Below are 10,551 nucleotides of genomic sequence, written 5' to 3' on the forward strand. Positions count from 1 at the left end.
AGTCACAAGCTGACGCCGAGGGAGAAAAACTATTCGTCGGTCTAGAAGGAGTGCCTAGCGGTCGTGTGGGGACTGAACAAGTTGCGCCCATACGTGTGGGGACGAAGATTCACAGTGACTACGGATCATCGGGCCTTGTTATGGTTGCAGACTATGAAAAACCATAACACTATGCTGCAGAGGTGGTCCTGGGCCCTACAGGACTATCAAGTGGACTTCCAGTTCATCAAAGGCAAGGACAATGTACTGGCCGATGGACTTTCCAGGCAAGTGGCTGGGACTGCAGTGACGTGACCAGACAGAGGAACAAAGAAAGACATTTTCCCCAGAGAGACTTTTATTTGTTAACGCGACGTATAAATCCTGGAACAGGAATAATACTCTGCAGTTGTTTAAGGGGGGGGGAAATGTGATGTTCCTATATATTAGTGTATATATGGTAAGTGCTGGTTGTTTAGAGTATACATGGTAAGTAGTGAAAGAGGAGGGGGAGTGAATGGGCAATAGAATGCTTGATGATTGGCTGAATGTTTAAAATGGCTGACAGTATAAATGAAAGGATGACAGGTAAATCTGGGTGAATGTGAGGTGGTGAATTGTGGAATCTGGGGGGAGAAGAGAAAGAGTGGATTGCTTGGTGGGGTTTAGAGAGTTGTTTACCAGGAGGGAGGTGGAGTTCGGATTAGTATTGAGTAAAACCATATGCTTATGTGCCTTAAGAAGAAATCTTGTTAATCTTGTTAGCTTTGTTATCTGTAATAAATACTTAATTTGGTTTACTAAAGGCCTGATCCTTGGCTGGGGTTTCACAGACCAGAAGGGAGGGTAAGGTAATGACCAAGGCTGAAGGGGAACTGTAACAAATGGTGGCAGCGGTGAAGAGAATAACAATACCAGTATTCAGAGTCTCTGGGAATACTAGTATTGGGACGTTACTGGTGGTTGCCTAGCAGGGGGATCTGTTGAGATCTGTGCTAGAGCGGGGAGAGAAATCATAAGAGAGAGCGGTCCGGACTGGTGGAGTCCCTGGTGGTGCCTAGAGACAGGCAGTAACCACGAGCAGGTAGGAACCTGACAGGGAGAGCCAGGGAAGGACGCCTCACAATGGGCCCATTGTCCAAGTTCAAATTTAATTAAAGTGTGACTAACACTACTTGTTGCTGCAAAAGAAAATGCTAACAGGGTAGGGAGCCACCCCTTTACTGCCATGAAGTACAGAGCTATATGATGCTATAGGACAGGAAAGACCGCCCAAGAATTATGCCTCCCAATATTCACTCAATTTTGGAATTTGCTTTGAAGTTTTTGTCCAAAAAGGTATAAAAACTGGGCTTCTGAGCCCACTTCTTCCTTGGTTCTACTCCTGCTGAAGTTACTCCAGTTCCGCCTGGAATCCAGGGTCTCACTGTTATCTTCCCATGCTTTTCCTTCAGCACCTCTGGTTCCTGCTCCTCCGGGTCCCTGCTTGCTGCAGCTGCTCAAAAATCATTTTCAGGTGACTTCCGGGAAGGGTGACTTAGCCTGTGCCTGCTTTTGAGACGGGCTCCTGCCTCAAAAGAAGCTTATTCAGATATATCAGTCAGTTTTTTCTTTTTTTTTTGACTGATTAAACTTCTCCCGGGTAGGGAGAAACGAAGAGATTAACCTCAAAGCCTATTTTTGTTGGGACGACCAGATCTCATTAATTTATGGGACGAGGTCCAGCCGACGAAGGTGGGACGGATTTTCAACAGCAAGCTCTATCTGTTAAAAGCGAACGTTCATCTTATCTTCTAAGAGAGAACGCACTAACAGGCAAGCACCCTTCTTTCTATATTTTTCTTTTACTTGACTTAAATTGTTGCTGTTTAAAAGAGATTTGCCAGATTGATCAGTTTTTGACATCTCACTGGGGAGCCATAACTTCTCTCTGCTACGCACTAATTAATAGCTTATCTCTGTTTTTGTTGCAAAAAGCTGTCCTGGATTTGCATTCTAAAGATATACACAGAAGAGGGATTTCTATTCCAGATTTTTATTTTGAAAAATATTATACTGTTTTGAGACTACTCTCTTTTTGGTCTATTTTATTTTGACGAATCTGTTTCTTGACGATTGCCATTAATTGTTTCGATCCTGGGAACTGCATTTTGTTTACTTAACTATTGGAGAGATAAGGCTGTCTGCTCTGTTTATACTGTGATGTCACCAAGTTTGGAGTATTAACCCAATTGTTGCTGAAATAAGAAGTGGTTTTCCTATATTTTTCTTTTAAAATGGCAATTAAGAAAGTGGCTGAAAATCTGGAAATAACTATGTTTCAGAAAATAATGGATGAGATTGAGATAATGAAAATTGAATTGAGTAAAATGAAGCAGGAGATTAAAGATATAAGGGTCCCTGTGAGAGAGGTGACCCTGGAAGGGGTCCCTGTGAGAGAGGAGACCCCGGAGATTGGAACAGGGGTCCCTGTGAGAGAGGTGACCCTGGAGACTGGAATAGGGGTCCCTGTGAGAGAGGAGATCCCGGAGATTGGAACCAACGTGGAACAGGAACAAGATTTGGAGTCTATGGACTTTAGAAATAAAATCTATTGTTTGGAACTCAATGTTATCTCTGAAGAAATGAATGAAGATTCTAGAGATAAAGTTATCAATGGCATGGATAATCTTCTGGACTGGAATGATGTGATGGAGCCCAATATAGAGAAAATCTATGGAATTAACTGCAGCCATGTGACAATGGAAAAACTTTTAAGAGATGACCCAGTGTATTTTGAAAAAAAGAACAGAGATATGATTTTACAGCAGTATTTCAGCAACCTATTCAGAATGGATGGCAAGAAAATATTTGGGATAGAGGTAATCCCCATCAGACTCTTACTATATGACTATGGCTTTGACAGCAAGATTATTATGGAATACTGATAATGGAAGATTGGATATTGAAATTACTGGACTTAACAAGACTACTGAAGATGGAAGATGGAAAATGGAACTAATAGAGATAATAGAACAATGGCTACTGAAATTATTGAACCTAACAGATTCTGATGTGATGGATTAATTGAAATGTTTATTTTGACTATGGTTATGACAATAAGATTATCATAATTAGTAATGAGATGGATTAATCGATATGCTTATCTGGAAAAAAAAAATTGATAGATATATTTCTTAAAGAATTGAAACCTCTCTTTGACTTTTTGTGGAAAGAATAAAGTAATGTTTATGAGATTTGATGATTAAGTAAGATAACTACTGGAGGAAAGTGATTTTATAATATGACTTAAGAGACAGGATTGTTATATATTATAGACTTATAACTGATTTGATCTTTGACAAATGGGAAGTCAATATTTTACTCTTTATTTTTTATTTTTGTTTTTTTTTTTTTCTTTTTTTCTTTTTGTTTAACTATTTTTGATTTTGTTTTTTGTCTTTGAATGTTTTATGATTTTGTTTTGTATGTTTTATGAAAATCTGAATAAAAATTATTGAAAAAAAAAAAATCATTTTCAGGTGTCTCCTTCAGTTCCTGCTTCTCTGGATCCTAGCTTACTGAAGTAGAGATCCTTGTTCCAGCTGTCAAAAAGTCCTTTCCAAGGTTTCTTTTTGTCTGTCTGTCCTACTGTTCCCTGCCTACTCAGGAGTACAATGCACCAGAGTCTTATTGCCCATCACAGTGGGAAAGGTAACTTTTGCTCTCTGTCCTGTCTTCTGGAGGCCCTTTCCCTACAAACTGTAGCCTCCACAGCTGCTCCCTCTTCCTATCTGTTTGCGCCTGTTTTTCAGACAAGTATTTTAGGCCTACCGTAAGTCAGCCTTCCTGCAAATTCATGTCAGCTGTGCATGACAGAGTGTGCAACCTGAGCCCAGGGAGAGAGAGAGCAGACTAATGTGTTTCTCTCAGCAGTGCTGAGCACATCTTTCCTCCCAAACCCCACACCGCCTTACACTTACCCTTCCAGTTAATCACCCCTTCTCCTCTTGCCCCTTGTGTGCCTCTTTGCTTCTTGTATGTATATTGTATGTGTGTGAGTTTAGTCATGATTAGAATTATTTAGCTAATTCCCCCAAGCCAAAGAAATGTGTGTATATATTGTTGATGAGCTATTCCCATTGCCATAATAGATGTGCATACTTTGCTGAGCTATTCCTCATTAATTGCTGTAAACCGCCCAGAGAGCTTCGGCTATGGGGCGGTATATAAATGTAATAAATAAATAATAGTAAATGTGCTTTTTGATTGTCTATGTTTTTGACAAATACTACCCCCATTTTAAGGCCTGTGCGAATGTAAGTTACTGGGTAAGGCTGCAATCTCTCATTGCCTAAAGATCCTAAATCATGAGACTCTTAGAATGTGTGTATGTAAAGCATATGTCTACTGAGGAGGCTCACTAACAGCACCACACAGGCACTTTAGACAGAAGCCACAAAGAAATTCTCTCAGCTCCCCTTCGCCCTGCTGTCTTGTCAGTAGGGCTTCAATTAAAAGTACAAAAATACATAATATTTCACGAATTTGTGTGACAGCCCTGTGCAGGGGCCATGCTAATCTTCTGTGTATTGTTCAAATTTTAATATATGTGTCACCATAGTGAGCACAAAAACAAGCCCTCTCAGGAGGGTTTAAATGTGTGGCTGTCAAAAAATATTTCACCTCACAGTGAGGAGGAAAGGAAACAGCAAGCACAGACGGGGTTATTTATTTAAAACATTTATATACCACTTAATTATTTGCATTTCTAAGGGGTATAGATCACTCGGTCCCTGCAAAATCTCTACCTTCCCCTCACTTGGTCTTTGTTTCATCTGGGGCCTGTGCCGCTAACTCCTCCCTCTGATGGTGTGGCATCGGAATGCAAGTTGCAGAAAAGGCCACATGGAGCAGCAGGTAATCAGCAGCCCCTGCTTGGCAGCAAAAATATGACAAAGGTGGGATTCAAGCCCATACATACAGAAAGAAAATTCAAAGGGACCTTGATAGGCTGGAGCATTGGGCTGAAAACAACAGAATGAAATTCAATAGGGATAAATGCAAAGTTCTACACTTAGGAAAAAGAAACCAAATGCACAGTTATAAGATGGGGAATACTTGGCTCAGCCATACGACATGTGAGAAGGATCTTGGAATTGTCATTGATCACAAGCTGAATATGAGCCAACAGTGTGATGTGGCTGCAAAAAAGGCAAACGCTGTATTAGGCTGCATTAACAGAAGTATAATTTCCAAATCACATGAAGTATTAGTTCCCCTCTATTCAGCACTGGTTAGGCCTCATCTTGAATACTGCGTCCAGTTCTGGTCTCCGCACTTCAAGAAGGATGCAGACAAACTGGAACAGGTTCAGAGGAGGGCAACAAGGATGATCAGGGGACTGGAAACCAAGCCCTATGAGGAGAGACTGAAAGAACTGGGCATGTTTAGCCTGGAGAAGAGAAGACTGAGGGGAGATACGATAGCACTCTTCAAGTACGTGAAAGGTTGTCACATAGAGGAGGGCCGGGATCTCTTCTCAATCATCCCAGAATGCAGGACACGGAATAATGGGCTCAGTTGCAGGAAGCCAAATTTCGACTGGACATCAGGAAAAACTTCCTAACTGTTAGAGCCATACGACAATGGAACCAATTACCTAGAGAGGTAGTGGGCTCTCCAACACTGGAGGCATTCAAGAGGCAGCTGGACAGCCATCTGTCAGGAATGCTCTGATCTGGATTCCTGCATTGAGCAGGGGGTTGGACTTGATGGCCTTATAGGCCCCTTCCAACTCTACTATTCTATGATTCTATGACATGAAGAGCACAGTAGTTTTCTTGTGTGTGCGCATGCACACACATACAAAGGAATGCTTTCTGTGTCATCCTTGTGCAGGGATCATCCTAATCTGTGTATTGTTCCAATTTTAGTATATGAAGTGAACAAAGAAACAAGCCTTCGTGGGTAGGTTTAAAGGGCAGCCACTCAAAGAAATTTCACCTCATGGAAAGGGAACAACAACCGTGGACAGCCTATACCCTGGTCTCTGCCAAGTCTCTGCCTTCTCTCTAATTGTGCGGCATTGGAATGCAAGTTGAAGCAGTGATTGATGGGACAGTACACAGCCCAGAGGGAGAGAGGGGCAGGGCAGCAGATAAGGCCTCTGTGCTGTTCCAACCAAGTTCTCCCCCAGGAATCTGTTATGTGAGGCCAAAAGGCTGATGAGGATGGGATTTGAACTCATGCTTGCACAGCAGAGTGGATTTCGAGTCCACTGCCTTCACCTCTCAGCCACTTCATCCAATAATTGACCATTGCACAGGACTTCTCACTCCTTGGGGGCCTTTTTCAGCTGCTCTGCAATTGTTTGTGCATTGGAAGAATGTTAGAGTGCTGGCTTCTTATATCACAACCCAGAAGGGCAGTCAGGGTCCACCTGTGAAAGTGAGCTCATGGAGAGATTTTTCAAGGAGGTATACCATCCTGCTCTTTTCTGGCAGCAAGGAACCTCAGGGGACTCAAACTCCAGACATCAGGCACACCAGACAAGCCGAAACATGAAGAAGCTTTCTCAACTTCCCTTCTGCCAGCACGTTTATCTTACTTAGCAATGGGGCTTCAAAGAAAGGGGGGGGAAATAATCACAGTTCACAGATTTATTTGTCATCCTTGTGGAGGGGCCATGTTAATCTCTGAATCATTCCAATTTCAGTATATGTGTCACAGAACTGAGCACAAAAAACAGCCCTCTTGGAAAGTTTTGAATAGGAGGTTGCCCAAGAATATTGGGCAATACTGTGCCCAATACTGTGGCTGGCAACTATGGGCAGCCCTCTCTCCCTCGACTTTGTTTCATGTGGGCCCTGTACTAGTAATTTCTCTCTTTGCTGCAACTTGCATTACAATGCCTTGGTATGGAAGGATGATTGTGGGGGGGTGTTGCTGTTGCGCATTGCGTGTGTAGGTCAGACGTGGTTTGAATCCAAAAGCCGTTTAGAACAGGAATAAGACAGGCCAGGCAAGTTTCATGTAAGAGTCTTTACTAGGCAAAGACATTAGAGACATCTTTCTCCATTGACATTTCTTCCCCCACACTCGAGTTCCTGCCAGTTCCAACCTTATCACACTCTCAGCCAGCCACACTGACCTTGATTGTCTGGAACTCTGTTCTCACAGCTTAACCCTTCTGCTTCAGGTTTCTCTCTCTCTGCTAAAAACCTTGTCTGTGAGTCTCACAACCTGCGTCACTGACCAACAGCCCCCACCTGAGACTTACAGACTACAAAACTTCATGTTACAATTATTACATTTCTACAACATTAACTTTTCATTACAAATACATTTCAGTACATGGTTTCTTACAGTTTCTATTTACAGTTTCAGTTCAGTTCAGTTTCTCTTTATTCTTTATTTACACAAGTTTCACAGATTCATGTTTGCTTTTATTTGATGATACATTGACATTTCATTCTTCAACACAAAACTTCCACATTAGATCCATTGTTTCTTTATCTATTGGTCCCTCTTTTTCCCATTCTACTGGAATTTCATCTGTTTCATTATTCTGTTGTGTGACATTAAATGCAAATCTCTGAGGAGGTTGACCTTTCGTTTTTCTCTCTGATTTCCTGACCGTATCTATTTCCATTTCTTCTTCACTTTCAATTTTACTCGGACCAGCACCACTAGTACTAGGTATTTCTGTATCATGTGTTGTTATGTCTTCACCTCTCAGTCTTTTAACAGTACGTTTGCCACTATGAATTAAATCTTTTAATGCAGTTTTTAATGGAATTTGCTGCCCGAAAGGAACATCTGCAGCTTCCTGTTTGCTTTCACTCTCTAGAATCACTGTTTGACTGTCTCTCCAAGGTTTATCTATCACCTTTATGTTTCTGCTTAACACCACTTGTTGTTTCTCAGGTAACCAAACTCTATAATATGAATTCTGAAATCCCAAAATGCGTCCTGCCTATTCTCTTGAGTGTTTTGCAACATGTACCCAGCATTTTGCCCCAAAACGTTCTATGTGTTTCACCCTGGGTTTTCTTCCAGTCAGTTTCTCATAGGGAGACATGCCTATTGTTCTGTGCATTAGGCGGTTCTGAATATAAACAGTGTACAGAATACATTCACCCCAATAAGTGTTATTCATATCAGCATCTGCTAGCATTGCTCTCAATGAATCCTGCAATGACCGGTTCCTCCTCTCTGCCGTTCCGTTGGAGGATGGGCTGAAGGGAGCAGTTAGACTTTGAATTATCCCCTTCTTTTCCAAATATGTTTGAAATGAATTACTGGTAAATTCACCACCTCTATCTGATCTGATATTCTTGATAACAACCCCATGTTGTGTTTCTGTTCTCTGTATGAATGCCTTTAATTTCTCTTCTGCATCACTTTTCTTTTTCAATAAGAACACATGTGTAAATCTTGAGAAATCATCCACAATCACTAAATAAAACCTTGCTCCACCTTTTGAGCACTGAAAAGGTCCAGCTAAATCCACATGTATGAGCTGATAGGGTTCTGTAGTCGTGCTTTCACAGCTCTTATTTACTGGATTCACAGTCATTTTTGTTTTATAACATACCTCACACTCATCCACATGCTCACAGTGTTTTAACTTCAAATCTTGACTATATTTTGGGGTGTTTTGTATCTTTTGAAAATGGGTGTGTGCTAGTTTTCTGTGCCATTCATGGACACAATTATCATGTTTCTCTTTATTTACTGCTATCCAAGCACACATGTCTTTATCAAGCTTGCACTCAACCATAAACATATTGTTCTGTAATTTCCCTTGCATGCATATTTCACCATCTTTTCTCACAAAACATCTATCCCCTTCAAATGTAACTTTACAACCTATTTGAGCCAATTTTCTCACTGATAGAATGTTATATTTTAAACCAGAAATCAATAATACATCTGTTAAAATTCCCAAATTACCCATCTTCAGCGTTCCTCTCGCAGTAGCGTCCTGAGTTGATCCGTCAGCCAGATAAAGCTTCTCCTGCGTCGGCTTTGAAGTGTAAAATAAACTAGAGTCTGTGATTAGGCAATTAGACGCTCCACTGTCAAGAAGCCATTTAGAGTTAATCAGTTTATTGCTCTCCTTAGAAACAAAGTTCACGCTTGCCCTCTGACTTTCAAAGTTTTGTAATTCCTCTTCTTTAAACAATGTCTCTGTATATGCCCACGTGATCCACAAAAATAACATGTTTTAGTCTCTTCCCTGCTTCTTTGATTTCGTTGTTGTACAGACACAGTCTCAGCCTCTTTTAAGTCCATTTTCTTATTTTCTTGTCTCCTACACCACTCTTGTTGAAGTTTCTGTTCCACAAAGTCCAAAGTTAGAGTCCCGTCAGGTTGGCTTTCCAGACCAGCGACCAGCACGTCCCATTTTTGATCAAATGAAGATAACAGGAGATAAACCATCTGCAAGTCATTATGATGAACGCCTCGATCTTGCAGCTCAGCATTTAATCTACGAAATTCAGCCAAATGCTCTTCCATATTCACATCATCTGTAAAACGCATCTGATATAGCTTCCGTGCTAAACACAGCCTGCTTCCCGCAGTTTGCTGTACATGCGCGGCTCTTAACTTCTCCCACATCTGATTAGCAGTCGGCTCATTACTCACCAGCAACAGTTGTGAATCTGATAGCCCCAGAGTAATAAAAGCCTTCACTTTCTCGTCTTTCTTCAGCCACGCTGCTGAAGGAGCTGCCGGAGGGGGTTTTTCCACGACATCATTCAAATCCTCTTTAATCAGAACTGCTCTCATTCTCCACTTCCAGCTGGAGTAATTTACAGCATTCAGTCGTTCCATCGGCATCCCGGAAGATAGATTTACCGCCATGTTTCCCACTCTTACTTGCCTCTTACTTGCGCTTTGTTTCTCTCTGCAACAACGCCACTTCACCAGCTCTCGAACCCGCTACCACGCCTCATAATCTGGGCCCATAACCCCTGTTGCGCATTGCATGTGTAGGTCAGACGTGGTTTGAATCCAAAAGCCGTTTAGAACAGGAATAAGACAGGCCAGGCAAGTTTCATGTAAGAGTCTTTACTAGGCAAAGACATTAGAGACATCTTTCTCCATTGACATTTCTTCCCCCACACTCGAGTTCCTGCCAGTTCCAACCTTATCACACTCTCAGCCAGCCACACTGACCTTGATTGTCTGGAACTCTGTTCTCACAGCTTAACCCTTCTGCTTCAGGTTTCTCTCTCTCTGCTAAAAACCTTGTCTGTGAGTCTCACAACCTGCGTCACTGACCAACAGTTGCATGGCACAGAGTTGTTGTAGAGCATGGAGTAGAGGATGAGGCCTCTGTACTTTGTCAGCCATGTTCCCCCCCACCTGCCCCCCTGAATCTGGTATGTGAGGCCAAAAGGCTAATGAGGGTGTGATTTGAACCCGCACGTGCAGAGCACAATGGATTTTTAGCTGATCACCTTCACCACTCAGCCCCCTCATCTGCTATAGTAGCAAGATGTTTTATTCCTACAGGGCCTTTCCCATCCATTGAGCAATTCAATGTGTAAAAGTGCTCTCATTCAAAAGGGGAGGTGGCGA

At 41.9% G+C, this 10,551-nt stretch overlaps 2 non-coding genes and 1 pseudogene across 2 annotated transcripts; all 3 read right to left on the reverse strand.

The window, feature by feature from the left end:
• Positions 1-4,482: 4,482 nt before the first annotated feature.
• On the reverse strand, positions 4,483-4,589 carry LOC133382637 (U6 spliceosomal RNA). The gene has a single exon (XR_009762025.1). It is a non-coding gene; the product is annotated as a U6 spliceosomal RNA (small nuclear RNA).
• Positions 4,590-5,823: 1,234 nt separating this feature from the next.
• On the reverse strand, positions 5,824-5,916 carry LOC133382646 (U6 spliceosomal RNA; annotated as a pseudogene).
• Positions 5,917-6,596: 680 nt separating this feature from the next.
• Positions 6,597-6,700, reverse strand: LOC133382642 (U6 spliceosomal RNA). Its single transcript, XR_009762029.1, has one exon. It is a non-coding gene; the product is annotated as a U6 spliceosomal RNA (small nuclear RNA).
• Positions 6,701-10,551: the final 3,851 nt, after the last annotated feature.

This window comes from Rhineura floridana, chromosome 3 (assembly GCF_030035675.1).
Source record: "Rhineura floridana isolate rRhiFlo1 chromosome 3, rRhiFlo1.hap2, whole genome shotgun sequence".
NCBI classification, from domain to species: domain Eukaryota; kingdom Metazoa; phylum Chordata; class Lepidosauria; order Squamata; family Rhineuridae; genus Rhineura; species Rhineura floridana.